The following is a 16,512-nucleotide window of genomic DNA, read 5'->3' as shown; positions in this document are numbered from 1 at the left end:
AATGTGAACATTTCACAGCTATAAACGCCCCCTTAGCGCCGCTTCCACTGCGTCTCGGAAGGTTTGGAATATTGTGTTTTTCTCTTCATTGGTCTCGAGGTAGTTTCTGATTTCCCTTGTGATTTATTTTTTGACCCGTTGGTTGTTTAAACGCGTGTTGTTTAATTTCCATCAGTTTGTGGATTTTTCTAGTTTTCCCTCTGCTATTGATTTCTGGTTTCATTCCATTGTTACTGGAAAAGATACTTGCTATGATTTCAATCTCTTTAAAAAATATATATTTTTATTATTGCCCTAGCCAGTTTGGCTCAGTGCATAGAGTGTCGGCCTGCAGACCTGAGGGTCCCGGGTTCAATTCTAGTCAAGGGCACGTACCTCAGTTGCAGGCTCCTTACTGGCCCGGGCCCTGCTCCGGGTGCGCGCAGGAGGCAACCAATCCATGTGTTTCTTTCACATCAGTGTTTCTCTCTGTCTTGCCCTCTCTCTCCCACTCTCTCTAAAAAGATCCAAAAAAAAGAAAAAGAAACACTGCTCTCGTCCCCTGGCATTGTGGTCACCAGCAACAGCCAGTCCAGTGATAAGTTTAAGGACTTATTTGTAATTTAGGGAGGGATGTCACCCTAAAATCCTATCTAATAAAGAGGGAATATGCTAATTTACCCTCAAGCTGTCACAAAGATGGTGGCACCCACAGCCAATAAGGAGGGACTATGCTAATTGACTGCCCTGCCCTCAAAGATGGCGGCACCCACAGCCAATAAGGAGGGAATATGCTAATTGACTGCCATGTCCTCAAAGATGGCAGTGCCCACAGCCAATAAGGAGGGACTATGCTAATTGACTGCCATGTCCTCAAAGATGGCGGTGCCCACAGCCACAAGATGGTGGCGCTCAGCCACCCACGGCCGCCTGAGGCTTGCGCTGCCGGCAGTGGCAGCAGCAGAGGTGTGATGGGGCGTCGCCTTCCCCTGATCGCCGGGTCGCCTCCTGCCCCGAGGGCTCCCGGACTGTGAGAGGGGGCAGGCCGGGCTGAGGGACCCCCCCCCTCCAGTGCATGAATTTTCATGCACCGGGCCTCTAGTTAACTAATAACCACAGATGCATCTCCAGGCAGCAGCTCAGGGCCCTGTGGAGCTGGCTGAAGGCTCTGGACAGCACAGAGGCTCAGAGGGTGCGGCTCAGGCTGGGACTATGGTCTGGGGTCTGGGTGAGGAGGAAGACGGCTAAGACCTCACTGTCCGTGTCAGGCGGCCCTGCTGTGCCAGCAGCACCCTTGGCTGGCCTGAGGTGAGCATGGGGCACCTTAGGGCTTTCTTTTTTATTTCAGAGAGGGAGGGAGAGAGAAACATCAGTGATGAGAGAGAATCATTGATGGGCTGCCTCCTGCATGACCTACACTGGAGACCAAGCCTGCAACCCAGGCATGTGCCCTGACCGGGAATCAAACCATGACCTCCTGGTTCATAGGTTGACGCTCAGCCACTGAGCCACATGGGCCAGGCTCTTGGGGCTCTCTCTGATGTGCAGGCTGAGGAAGCTGCTGCTCTGAGGGGTCTGTCTTTGTGTGAGGACAGCATGATGCCTGCATGGAGCCAGCTGGGGAGGCTACAGTTCTGATTTTTGTGGCTCTAACCTGAGGGATGGGATCCCACTCAGTCATTCACTCCCAAGCATTTGCTAGCCACCCACCGTGTGCCAAGCACTTGGCAAGCATCATCTGATTCATCTGTGCCACAATATCTCCATAAAGTGGGCTCAGCCCGGCCGGCGTGGCTCGGTGGTTGAGCTTTGACCTATGAACCAGGAGATCACGGTTCGATTCCCAGTCAGGGCACATGCCCGGGTTGTGGGCTCGATCCCCAGTGTGGGGCATGCAGGAGGCAGCCAATCAATGATTCTCTCTCATCAGTGATGTTTCTCTCTCTCTCCCTCTCCCTTCCTCTCTGAAATCAATAAAATATATATTTTTAAAAAGTGGGCTCAGATTGGGGAGGTGACCCATCCATTGGGCTGCACTGCAGGCCTGACCTGGGAATGCGGAGACGTGTAGCTGGGAAGGCCAAGGGGCGGGGGGGGGGGGGGGGTGTGTTGGGGCGGGGGAGGTGGGGTCTGCAGCGAGTTACAGACTAGCGGGGACTGGAGCATGTGGGACCCCGCACTGGCCCTGGGAGGGTCAGACACGACTCTGAGATAAGGTGGGGGATCCTGGAAGGTGGCCCCAGAGTCCCCAAAGGGCCTGTCATCTCCCCCTCAGAGCCCATGGGACGCCCTAAGGATGCTCCTGGCCCTCCCCTGGGGTCTGCTCTTTGCAAGCCCTGCAGAAGGACGCACCCTGGCCAGCCGTCCAGTGGTTTCTTTCCAGTCTCTCTGGCTATTGATTTTTAGTATTTTAATATAGATTTTCAATAACTTAGCTTTTTATTATTATTTTAGTTTATATATTTTATCTTCCCGACTTGCACTGTTGCCAATTCTTTACTTTTTATTTTTTACTATTTAAAAAAAATTTTTTTTTTTCCAGAGAGGAAGGGAGAGGGAGAGAGAGATAGAAGCATCAATGATGAGAGAGAATCATTGATCGGTTGCCTCCTGCACGGCCCACACCGGGGATGGAGCCCACAATCCAGGCATGTGCCCTGACTGGGAATCGAACCATGACCTCCTGGTGCATAGGTTGACGCTCAACCACTGAGCCACGCTGGTTCGGCTTATTTTTAATTTATTATTATGATTTTTTATCCTCACCCAAGGATGTTTTTATTGATTTATTTTTATTTTTTTTTTAGAGAGAGGAAGGGAGAGAGGAATAGAAACATCAATGTGTGAGAGAAATAGCCCTGTACGCACCCCAACTGGGAATCGAACCCATGACCTTTTGGTGTACAGGATGACACTCCGACCAACTCAGCCACCCAGCCATGGCTATCTTTCCTTTTCAAATGTTCTGATTTTACCTGCTATCCTTTTAAACCTTTTTAGCCTTCTTATTTCCTTTCATATTTTCTCTTTTAATTATCTGTTTTTATTGTTATAGTTCCCTTCAATTTAAAAAATCGTATTTTTCTGACTAGGAAAGTGGAATGTATTTTTATTGCTAAATGTTTGGAAAATATAGGAATGGGTATAAAGAATGAAATTAAAATATCCCATTAAGTCTCCTCTAGGAATAACCACTGTTGCTGTTTTATTGTATTCTCTTCAACTGCTTTTTCTATTCATAAACACTTAGAGATATTGCTTTAACTCTTTGTCTGACTAAGTGTTGTAAATATTTTCCTATGACTTGATGTTTGTTGAAAAAAGTCTTTTCTTTTTTTAAATACATTTGTATTGATTCCAGAGAGGAAGGTAGAGGAGAAAGAGAGAAAGAAACATCAATGATAAGAGAGAATCATCAATTGGCTGCCTCCTGCACACCCCTACTGGGGATTGAGCCTACGACCCGGGCATGTGCCCTGACTGGGATTGGAACCGTGACCTCCTGGTTCATAGGTCGATGTTCAACCACTGAGCCAAGCCGGCTGGGCATAAAATCTTTTTTTTTTTTTTAAATATATTTTATTGATATTTTACAGAGAGGAAGGGAGAGGGATAGAGAGTTAGAAACATCGATGAGAGAGAAACATCGATCAGCTGCCTCCTGCACACCTCCCACTGGGGATGTGCCCGCAACCAAGGTACGTACCCTTGACCGGAATCGAACCCGGGACCCTTCAGTCCACAAGCCGACACTCTATCCACTGAGCCAAACCGGTTTTGGCAAAATCTTTTTTTTTAACTAGTGGCCTGGTGCACAAAATCGTGCACTTGGGGGGGTGGTTACTGCACCTGGCCTGCACCTTCCCGCAGTCCGGGAGCCCTCAGGGGATGTCCGACTGTTGGCTCAGGCCTGCTCCCCCATCCTTAGCACTGTTGCGGAGGCAGGAGAGGCTCCCGCCACCGCCGCTGCGCTCGCCAGCCCTGAGCCCTGCTTCTGCTTCTGGCTGAGCGGCCCTCCCCCTGTGGGAGCACACTGACCACCAGGGGCAGCTCCAGCGTTGAGTGTCTGCCCCCTGGTGGTCAGTGCGCGTTATAGCGACCAGTCATTCTGCCGTTTGGTTGATTTGCATATTAGCCTTTTATTATACAGTAGGTCCTTGGGTTACGTTGGAGATCCGTTCCTACGGTGCGACGTAACACGATTTTCGCCGTAAGTCGGAACCCACCTACATAAGCACCTACGTCACTCACATGGAGCACATACACAACAGTAACGAAGTGAAACAGTAAAAAAAATTTAAAAGAAAGATAACAATTCCTGACCTTTACTTGTGGTAAATAAATGATAAAAAACATAAAGCACATATGTACATACGTCAAAATGATGGAACTTTTTTTTTTTTTAAATATATTTTATTGATATTTTACAGAGAGGAAGGGAGAGGGATAGAGAGCTAGAAACATCGATGAGAGAGAAACATCGATCAGCTGCCTCCTGCACACCTCCCACTGGGGATGTGCCCGCAACCAAGGTACATGCCCTTGTCCGGAATCGAACCCGGGACCCTTCAGTCCGCAGGCCGACGCTCTATCCACTGAGCCAAACCGGTTTTGGCTTTTTTAATAAATATATGGGAGATGGCAACGTAACCACGAAACAACGTACGTCGAGTCCGACGTAACCCGAGGACTGTCTGTATAGAATAGCCAAGTTGCATATGGCTGCTGTGAAAATGTCAAATGATCGGTCCTCCACATCCTTCTTCCACACCTGTGCCTGGGAGAACCAGCCCCAGGTAACCACCGTGCGCCTCTCAGCATACATCCTTGTAGACTTTGAAAATGCATTTCCTGTTTTCAAAGGTTAAACGCACTGTTCCTCCTTTTGCTTTCTCACTCAGCAATACAGGATGGGCATCAGCCCTGAGCAGGTGGAGGTGGCGTCTTAAAGGGGCCACAGCCGGGGTGGGTGCCCTTGGCCCTGGTCAGAATGTCTTCCGAAGGAGCTCCTGTATGTGGGCCAGTAGCCAAATGGCAATCACAGCACATTCATTCCATTGCAAATGAGCCAATGCCTGATACCGGAGAGGCCGGGTTTGCGGACCAGCCCAGCACATGTACCCCGATGCTTTCGGATCAGCGCCGTTTCACTTGATGGCAGTTAGCACACAGGAGGCGAGTTTCGGCTGGCACTGCTGGGTGGCAGCAGGCGGGGTGTTAGAAGGGGGCTTCTGCAGTTGCCTAGCTCCCTCTCGGGAGAGGTTCTAGGGTAGCCAGGCGGAATAGGGTGGAGCTCTGTCTGGGCCAGGGTTTTCTGAATTTCTTGGATTCCATTGTGATGATGGTAACAACAAACACTTACACAGGCATTCTATGCCAGGCACAGTTCTGAGCACACTTTAAAGAATTTTTTTTAAAAATATATTTTATTGATATTTTACAGAGAGGAAGGGAGAGGGATAGAGAGTTAGAAACATCAATGAGAGAGAAACATCGATCAGCTGCCTCCTGCACACCTCCTACTGGAGATGTGCCCGCAACCAAGGTACATGCCCTTGACCGGAATCGAACCCGGGACCCTTCAGTCCACAGGCCGACGCTCTATCCACTGAGCCAAACGGTTTTGGCCTGAGCACACTTTACATACACTAACTTGTTTAATCCTCATAAGAGCCCTCGAGGGTAAATCCTATAGCATAAAAGGCTAATATGCAAATCCACCAACCCTGGAATGACTGGTCACTATGATGTACACTGACCACCAGGGGGCAGACACTCAATGCAGAAGCTACCCCCTGGTGGTCAGTGCGCTCCCACAGGGGGAGCGCTGCTCAGCCACAAGCTGGGCTGATGACTGGTGAGGATGTCTGACTGCAGGGAGTGGGCCTAAGCTGTCAGTTGGACATCCCCCGAGGGCTCCTGGACTGCTAAAGGGCGCAGGCCAGGCTGAGGGCCTTCCCTTTTCCCCCAGTGCATGAATGTCGTGCACCAGGCCCCTGGTATTATCATAATAGTCTTCTAGTATGGTAGCATTTTACCGAAAACTGAGGCACAGAGTGGTTAAGTAACTTGTCAAAGGTCACACAGCGAGCTAGATGTAGAACCTGGATTTCAACCCTGGCAGTCCAAAATCTGTATACTTTGTTTGTTTGTTTGTTTGTTTTTTAAAGGTTGGAATCTTTTTTTTTTTTTTTTTTTTTCAGAGAGGAGGAGAGAGGTAGCAAACCCGGGACCCTCCAGTCCACAGGCCGACGCTCCGTCCACTGAGCCAAATCGGCTAAGGCTGTGTTTTTAATCAATATGCCCTGTTCTGGCCCCAGCTGGTTTGGCCCAGTGGATAGAGCACCAGCCCGAGGACTGAGGGTCCTGGGTTCGATTCTGGTCAATGGCACATACCTTGGTTGCAAGTTCCCCAGCCCTGGTCGGGGTGCATGCAGGAGGTGACCAATCTATGTGTCTCTCTCACATCGATGTTCCTCTCTGTTTTTGCCTCTTCCTTCTAGTCTTCCTAAAAATCAATGGAGCCCTGGCTAGTTTGACTCAGTGGATGGAGCATCGGCCTGCGGACTGAGGGGTCCCAGGTTCAATTCCAGTTGGGGATGCATGCCCGGGTTGCGGGCTCGGTCCCCAGTGGGGGGCGTGCAGGAGGCAGCCGATCGGTGATTCTCTCTCATCATTGATGTTTCTCTCTCTCTCTCCCTCTCCCTTCCTCTATGAAATCAATAAAACTATTCTTTAAATAAAATCAATGGAAAACTATCCAAATGCTGTTCTATTTCCCTCACTAATAGCTTTTGGTTAGTCACATCATCCAGACCCAGCATCTGGGCTCACAGGACAGTTTCTTCCTGCAGCACAAGGCCACATTGCTGTCAAGTCCTCTGATTCTTTTTTTTTTTTTTAATATATTTTATTGATTTTTTTACAGAGAGGAAGGGAGAGGGATAGAGAGTTAGAAACATCGATGAGAGAGAAACATCAATCAGATGCCTCCGGCACACCCCCCACTGGGGACATGCCCGCAACCAAGGTACATGCCCTTGACCGGAATCGAATCTGGGACCTTTCAGTCCTCAGGCCGACGCTCTATCCACTGAGCCAAACCAGTCAGGGCTGTGTATGCCAATTTTGATACTAGGTTAGAAAGACCTTCTCCACTCCAAAATGATGGAACAGCTTGCTTTTATTTTCTTCTAAAGTTACATTCTTACTTAGGGGAGACCTAGTTTTTCGTTTGCATCCAAATAACACGGGGGCTTATTTAGGGCCTTATGGTACAAGATGGAACTCACCTTGATCTTCCACATGGTTACTCAGCTGAACCAACGAGATGTATTGGATTACCCATCCTCTCCCCACTGATTTGAAATCCCACCTTTATCACACACCAAATTCTTATTCCTATTGAATCTCTTTCCCAGTTTTCTATTCTGTTCTATTGATCTGTTAGTTTATTGCCAGGCCAATACTGTACAATGACTTTATTTCTTATTAGAAAAGCAATAAAGGCTTATTACAGAAAAGTCAGAAAATACACAGGCACAAATAAACCGAATATAAAACACTGGCAGTTGCATCCGGGACTAATGACTGTGTTACCTTCCTTTATATCACTTCAGATCACTTAATTTTTATAACCATGTGTGAATATATACTTGTGCAGTAACATAAAGACCATGCCGCATAAGTAGTTTGGCAAACTTTTTTCACTTTAGGATACTTTGGGGGATATGTTTCCTTGCTGGTAAATACTCCTCTTTTCAAAACTTTTTTTTGTTGCCCTAGCCGGTGTGGCTCAGTGGATAGAGCCTAGGCCTGCAGACTGAAAGGTCCCAAGTTCGCTTCCAGTCGAGGGCACATGCCCAGGTTGCGGGCTCGATCCCCAGTGGGGGGTGTGCAGGAGGCAGCCGAACAATGATTCTCTCTCATCATTGATGTTTCTATCTCTTCCTCTCCCTTCCTCTCTGATTAAAAAAAAATAATAAAAATTTTAAAAAACACCTTTTTTTGTTGTAACCTCTAACATGCATATAGAAAAGTACACCTAACAGCCCTAGCTGGATAGAGCGTCAGCCTGTGGACCAAAGGGTCTCAGGTTCAATTCCCGGTCAAGGGCACATACCTCAGTTGCGGGTTCGATCCCTAGGCCAGTGGGGACATGAGCGGGAGGCAGCCAATCGACATGTCTCTCTCATATTGATGTTTCTCTCTCTCTCTCTCTCTCCTTCCTTCCCTCCCTCCTTCCTCCCTTCTACTCTCTCTAAAAAATCGATGGAAAAAATATCCTTGGGTGAGGATTTGCAAAAAAAAAGTATGTGTTTATCTTTTGGTGTGTATGTATATACTAGAGGCCTGGTTCACGAAATTCATGCACTTGGGGAGGGCGGGGGGGTGTCCCTCAGCTCGGCCTGAGCCCTCTCGCAGTCCGGGAGCTCAGGGCTTCTGGCTGAGCGGCGCTCCCTGCATTGAGTGTCTGCCCCCTGGTGGTCAGTGCATCAGAGCAACTGGTCAACCGGTCGTTCCAGTCATAACGGTCACTTAGGCTTTTATATATATAGATGAGACAGAGAGAGAGAGAGAGAGAGAGAGAGAGAGAGAGAGAGAGAGAGAGATCGATTTGCTGTTGCACCCCTTCACCCATTCATTGGTTGATTTCTGCATGTGCCCTGAGGATTGAGCCTGAAACCTTGGCATATCGGGATGATGCTCTAACCGACTGAGCTACGTGGCCAGGGAACACAGACTTTTGAAAGACCCATCCCTCAGTCAGGCTGCACTTGTCCATGGATGGTCTCAAGGCCACGAACTCAACCTGCCCAATTATAAAGGGAATCCGTATCAGTCGGAACAGGCAGGACCTTTGGGGTGCAAAATAGAATTTTGAAAAATAAACTGGGCATCTTTTGCACAGAAAACTAATTCAGGCGGCCAGGTGCTTTGTCCCTCAGAGTCCACAGAAAGGTGGGACTCGCTGCTGCAGAGTCAGAAGAAGCCTCTTTGATATTCTCTGCAGTTATTTGTGGACTGGAACCATACTCATTGATCTATTATTGAGCACACTTCTTACCTGCATTTTTGAATTCACTAAAAGCTTTTGTTTGGATGCATTGATTATATTTGAACATGGCTATACTCCCAAGACTGTTAAATCAACCCCTCTGACAAACTTTACATTCCTGAAAACATTGCTACAAATATATTCACTCTATGTTTGTTTTTCATATACACAAATATGAAATGAATAAGCCACAGAAATTTAAAAAATGACGATTGCCCGGCTGGCATGGCTCAGTGGTTGAGCATCGACTTATGAACCAAGAGGTCACGGTTCGAATGCTGGTCAGGACACATGCCCGGGTTGTAGGCTCGATGCCCAGTGTGGGACGTGCAGGAAGCAGCCGATCAGTGATTCCCTCTCATCATTGATGTTTCTATCTCTCTCTCCCTCTCCCTTCCTCTCTGAAATCAATAAAAAGAATATATATTTTTTTAAAAAAGAATACCTCTAGGAGAGGAAGGACGCAGGGTAAAAGGGACAGGAATAGAGGTCAGACTTTCTGAATGTACCTGGTTTTGTAGATCTGACTCTAGAATTTTGTGAATGTTTAACATAGAATAAAACAAACACGCCCCACACTGGAGATCGAGCCCGCAAACTTAAATCAAAACGTACTGGCAATTTGCATCTTCCTTTCTTTTTTTCTTCCCCGGTCTATTTAAGGTTGATCAATTTTATTGACCTTTTCACAGAACCGGCTCTCCCTCATTGATTTTTCTCGAACATATGCCTGTTTCCTGTTTTATTGATTTCTGCTCTTATTTCTTTCTGCTGATGTTGAGTTTAATCTGCTCTTTTTCTAGTTACTTAGGGTGGAAGGTTGATTTAAAAAAAATTCTTCTTTTTCATTCTGGCCAGTGGGCTGAGTGATTAGAGCATTGGCCCGAGGACCGAAGGGTCTCGGGTTCGATTCCCAGTCTAGGGGCATGTGCCTGGGTTGCGGATTTGCTCCTTGCCCCCGCCGGGGCACGTGTGGGAGGCAACCAGTCGATGTGTCTTGTGTCTCTCTCACATCAATGTTTATCTCTCTCTCTCTCTTTCTCACCCCCCTCCTCCCCTTCCTTCCACTCTTTCTGAAAAGCAATTGAAAAAATACCCTTGGATGAGGATTAACAAAAAACATATATATATAAAATAAATAAATAAAAATTTCTTCTTTTCTAATACAAATATTTGCACAGCTATAAACGCCCTCCCAAGAATGTTGCATGTATGTGAAGTTTTGTTTTTAAATTACAAGTCCAGTTTCCTGAATAGATACAGGGATGTTCAGATTATCTGTTTCTTCTTTTTTTTAAAAAAATACTTTTATTGATTTCAGAGAGGAAGGGAGATGGAGAGAGATAGAAACATCAATGATGAGAGAGAACCATTGATCAGCGACCTCCTGCATGCCCCCTGCTGGGGATTGAGCCCACAATCTGGGCACGTGCCTTTGACTGGACTCCAACCCGGGACCCTTCAGTCCACAGGCCGATGCTCTATCCACTGAGCTAAACTGGCTACGGCAATTATCTGTCTCTTCTTATGACAGTTTTGGTCATTTGTGTTCTTCAGTGACTTCCCAAGGGAAGCGCTGGGTGTTCACCAGGGCCCTTCCCTCAGGCTGGCTGCACCTCGGGCATCTCCCAGCCCTGAAGGAGCTGCCAGAGCTGTGGGAACAGCTCAGCTCCAGCTTTCTGATGGGCTGTGTGCTGGATCTGCCAGGGTGGACACCAGGTGTGTGCATAGCTCTGGGGCATTGCTTTTCTCAGGTCTTTGTAGTGCACAGAGTTAGGAAATACAACTACTAGTCTATACTAATAAAAGGGTAATATGATAATTAGACCGGAAGACCTTCTGGATGTCCTTCCAGACAAAGCCATGGTGGCAGGGCTGAGGCAGAGGCGGTTAGGGGTGATCAGGCCAGGAGGGAAGGGCAGTTGGGGGTAATCAGGCCGGTGGGGCGGGGGGGGGGCAGTTGGGGGCGATTAGGCCGGCAAGGGGGGGCAGTTCGGGGCAAGAAGGCCGGCAGGCAGAGTGGTTAGGGGCGATCAAGCAGGCAGGCAGGTGAGCGGTTAGGAGCCAGTGGTCCCAGATTTTCAATAGCAGCACAGGATGCAAAAAGGTAAGTGAACATTTTTGTTGTTGCTGTTAATCCTCTCTCGAGGATATTTCTCCGTTGATTTTTAGAGAGAGTGGAAGGGAGTGGAGAGACAGAGAGAGAAACATCAATGTGAGAGAGACACATGGATTGGTTGCCTCCCGCACATGCCCTGACCAGGGCCAGGGATCGAGCCTGCAACCAAGGTACATGCCCTTGGTCGGAATTGAACCCGGGACCCTTCAGTCCTCCAGCCGACACCCTATCCACTGAGCTAAACTGACTAGGGTGAACTTTTATATTATTTTTTAACAAACTATTAAAGGAAAAGAATTTACAAACCTAAACTTTTCCATCCAGCCAAACTTTCATCCAAATATAAGGGTCTGACGAAACATATATACCAGTCCTGAGAAGGTTGGGTTATGGGCACATAGCCTCCTGCACACCTTTTACTGGGGATGTGCCCGTAACCAAGTGGTCCCAGATTACAAGAGGGATGTCCGACTGCCGGTTTAGGCCCGACCCCACAGGGATCGGGCCTAAACCGGCAGTAGGACATTCCCCAAGGGGTCCCAGATTGTAGAGGGTGCAGGCTGGGCTGAAGGACAGCCCCCACACTGTGCATGAATTTCGTGCACCAGGCCACTAGTATAATAATAAAAGTGTAATATGCTAATTAGATCCAACGTCCTTTGGATGAAGCTGGGGCTGCGAGGGAAGCCTGGGTCCCAGGTGCCGGAGGGAAGCCGGTGCCAGCAAGGAGGAAGGAATTTCCTGCATCGGGCCTCTAGTGTACATATAAATCTATAGACAAGCTTCTATGATATCTATTTATTTTTTTAAATATGTTTTATTGATTTTTTTTAAGAGAGAGAAAGTGAGAGGGATAGAGAGAGAAACATCGATGAGAGAGAAACATCATTGATTGGCCGCCTCGTGCGCACCCCCCACTGGGTATCGAGCCCCCAACCCAGGCATGTGCCCTGACCGGGAAATGAACCAGTGACCTCTCGAACCAGTGACCTCCTGGTTCCTGGGTCGATGCTCAACCACTGAGCTACACCAGCCAGGCTATCTATATTTCTTTATCTGTATTGAAAACCATGCATTCACAGGACACCTAGAATTGCACTCCAGCCCCACAGGGAATATTGTAGCTACCCCCACCCCCTTGCATATTTGTAACTCCCTTCTCTGACCTGGTGAAACTTGATTTCCATTGTCTTTGGTAAGTTATATGATTAATCCCCTTGTACGTAGTTAATCTGTTATTGCAATTGCCACCCTCCTCCATAGACACCTTCCTTATCTCTCTTGGGCTCTGTCTCCCCACAAAGGGTCACCTCCCCCACATGAACCCCTTCTGATCCCTCAGCTCACGCCAGGTTTCACCTCCTGTTTAGAAACATCGATGAGAGAGAAACATTGATCAGCTGCCTCCTGCACACCTCCTACTGGGGATGTGCCCACAACCAAGGTACATGCCCTTGACTGGAATCGAACCTGGGACCTTTCAGTCCGCAGGCGGACGCTCTATCCACTGAGCCAAACTGGTTAGGGCCCTCCTACTTTTTAAACACTTTATGTTCTAGTGTGAAACTTGCTATGGCAAACCTTCTCAGGCCTGGTATATATGCTTCATGACATTTTTCATCAGACCCTTATATTTGGATGACAGTTTGGCTGGATGGAAAAGTTTAGGTTTGTAAATTCTTTTCCTTTAATAGTTTGTTAAAAAATAATATAAAAGTTCACCCTAGTCAGTTTAGCTCAGTGGATAGGGCGTCGGTTGGAGGACTGAAGGGTCCCGGGTTCAATTCCGACCAAGGGCATGTACCTTGGTTGCAGGCTCGATCCCTGGCCCTGGTCAGGGCATGTGTGGGAGGCAACCAATCCATGTGTCTCTCTCACATCGATGTTTCTCTCTGTCTCTCCCCTCCCTTCCACTCTCTCTAAAAACCAATGGAGAAATATCCTCGGGGGAGGATTAACAGCAACAACAAAAAAATGTTCACTTACCTTTTTGCATCCTGTGCTGCTATTGAAAAATTGATGTAAATCTGATGTTTGTTCCTTTGATAAAATCTATTCTTTTTCCTTGTACACTTTCAAGTTTCTCTTTGTCTTGGACGTTCTGAAGTTTCACTGTAATTTCGCCAGGTGTGGCTTTTCCTTTTCTCGTCGTTGTTTAAGTCTAATCAATCTGTCGCCATTATCTTTTTAGTTATTTCCTCCTATATAATCCTCTCCCTCCTTCCTGGAGGTTTATTTCTTCTTTTCTGTTTAACCCTGTTTCTGATTGGCTATACTTTTTCTGTGGTCGGCAGAATGATGGCCTCCCGAAGACATCCATGCTCTCATCCCCAGGACATGGAGCATGGGAAGTCCCATGGCCAGGGGGAAGCCAGGCTGCAGATGCAATAACGGCTGTGAATCAGCTGACCTAAAGACGGAAGCACCCTGGGTGGTTTAGCTCAGTGGATAGAGCATCGGCCTGCAGACTGAATGGTCCCAGGTTTGATTTGGCAGGGGTCCTCAAACTATGGCCCGCGGGCCACATGGGGCCCTCCAAGGACATTTATCCGGCCCGCCGGGTGCCGCTGCCTGTCTTGCTTAGCAGCCGACTTGTCCCAGGCCCGCAGTGCACATAGGAATTTGTTCATAGTTTTTTTTTTTTTTAACTATAGTCTGGCCCTCCAACGGTCTGAGGGACAGTGAACTGGCCCCCTGTTTAAAAAGTTTGAGGACCCCTGGAAGGGCACATGCCCGGGTTGCGGGCTCGATCCCCAATAGGAGGCGTGCAGGAGGCAGCTGATCTTTGATTCTCTCTCATCATTGATGTTTCTATCTCTCTCTCCCCCTCCCTTCCTCTCTGATATCAATAAAAATACATTTTAAAAAAATAAATAAAAGAATGAATTATATTTAAAAAAACACTATAAGCTAATAAATGTGTGTTGTTCTAAGACACCAACTTTGTGATAATCTGTGTTAGCAGCATGAGGCAACCAATATCCTTTTTCTCCCCCTAACAAAATGAATACACTTCTTTATATTGTTTTTTTTTTTTCCGTTTCTTTTCCTACCATTTGTTGGATTAATCACATTTCTTTATTCCATCCCCCCCTCCCCCACACTGATGGTTTGCAAGCTCGAGATCCTATCTTTGTTATTCTGGTGGTTACCCTCATGTTTTCGCCTTTTCTCAGTGTCAGACGTGCCCTTAAGGTGAGAGCCCAATCATTGTGGAAGTCTCGTTATGAAAAACAGCATCTCCTCCGCCTCCCCCACCATTTCCTTCTCCGCAGCGGAAACCACTTTCCCTCCTTTAGCGGATCCCGCGCATATTTTCTTCTTTATCTCTCACCCGTATGCACGTATTGCTCCGTCTTGATTTCTCAGATTTAGTCACTGTCTGTTGACTTTCCACTGGAGAGGATGAAGGTTGAACTCTCACTGTTAGAATACATGTGCATGCACACACACACACACACACACACACACACACCCCTTCCAGTCCTCCTGAGGGGGTAGGAGATAGGAGAATGAATGAATGAATGAATGAACTTTAGTATCCTATATAATAAAAGGCTAATATGCAAATAGACCAAACTGCAGAACAAACAACTGAACAATCAGTCGCTATGATGTGCGCTGACTACCAGGGGGCGCACATGGATCATGGCAGGCATCGGCGGCGACGGGATGGTGGAGCAGGTGAGCGGGGACGCCAGACCAAGGTGGGGCACTGGTGGCTGTCATCAGGGTGAGCCTCTGATGGCACTGAAAATTCTTTGCTCTAGTATGCCACAGTCCCACCTGGCGCTGGCACCTGCTGCTGGCGCCGGCCCCGCTCCCACCCGCTGCCGGTGCCCAGTGCCAGCCCCGATCACTCCTGAGGGCTTCTCCACCTCCCCCTGCTCCTGAGGGGCGATCGGGGCACCAGCCCTACTCACACCCACTGAGGGCACCAGCCCCGCTCGAACCTGCTGCTGGTGCCCAGTGCCGGACCCGATCACTCCTGAGGGCTTCTCCACCTCCCCCTGCTCCTGAGGGGCAATCGGGGCACCAGCCCCACTCGCACCCCCTGAGGGCACCAGCCCGCTCGAACCTGCTGCTGGTGCCAGCGCCAGTCGCTCTGTGCCATCAGCAGAGCCATCAGTGGAGGCCAGCATGTGGGGGCGGCAGCAGCGGGAGCGTGAACCACCCCTGTGCCCACCGCAGCCTCTCGGCCCACAGTTCCTTGCAAGGTGCACTAGTGTTCAAATAGACTATCATACCGCTGTGAAAATGAAAGAACTATGGCTTCAGGTAGCAACCACTTCAAATCTGGACAGTGTAATGATGAGTGAAGAAAACCATGTCTCGCCCAGCTGGTGTAGCTCCATGGTTGAGCATGGACTTATAAAACAGGAGGTCATGGTTTGGTTCCAGTCAAGGGCACATGCCCAGGGTTGCGGGCTCAATCCCCTGTAGAGGTTGTGCAGGAGGCAGCCTATCAACGATTCTATCTCATCATTGATGTTTCTATCTTTTTCTCTCCCTCTCCCTTCCTCCCTGAAATCAATAAAAAAGATTTAAAAAGAAAAGCATGTCTCAGATGACTACATGGCATCTTTAAAAAAATCTATTATTATATTTTTATTGGTTTGAGAGAGAGACAAAGGGAGAGAGAAACATGGATTTGTTGTTCCACTTACTGATGCATTCATTGGTTGATTCTTTTTTTAAATTTCTTTATTGATTAAGGTATCACATATTTGTCCTCATCCCCCCATTCCCATCCCAAACTCCTCCCCACGCATGTCCCCACCCCCCTGTTGTCCATGTCCATTGGTTAGGCTTATATGCATGCATACAAGTCCTTTGGTTGATCTCTCCCTCTTACCCCCACCCTCCCCTACCTTCCGTCTGAGGTTTGACAGTCTGATCGATGCTTCCCTGTCTCCGGGTCTGTTTTTGTTCATCAGTTTATGTTGTTCATTATTTCCCCCAGATGAGAGATCATGTGATACTAGAAATACACTTATAAGAACCGAAAATGAGACAAGCAATAATGGTTATGCTGAGAGGCAAATGAATCAGTCTGTAGTGAGTTTCTTTCTGGGCCAACAGTTCTTTTGAGTCCCAATTTCAATGTCAAACAGTTCCTTATGTGTACATGTCAGCAATGATATTTCAGTTCTGGATGGTGGACAAATGGTGGTAATGCAGGTCCGACCCTCTCTGGTTTGGTCCTGGGCAACCTGCCGCGACACACAGCTGCTGACTGCTAGTATGGCAAGGCATCGTCAGCGTCTTCCATCTCTGGACTGTTTCTCATCTGTCTTCATGGCTGGAGCAGTCCTGTCAATTCCTCTCTGTTGCAGGAATCCACATGGTCTTGGAG

The sequence above is a fragment of the Plecotus auritus genome (genome assembly GCF_963455305.1).
Source record: "Plecotus auritus genome assembly, chromosome: 15".
Classification (NCBI taxonomy): Eukaryota; Metazoa; Chordata; class Mammalia; order Chiroptera; family Vespertilionidae; genus Plecotus; species Plecotus auritus.
Note: the sequence above shows the minus strand (reverse complement) of the source record.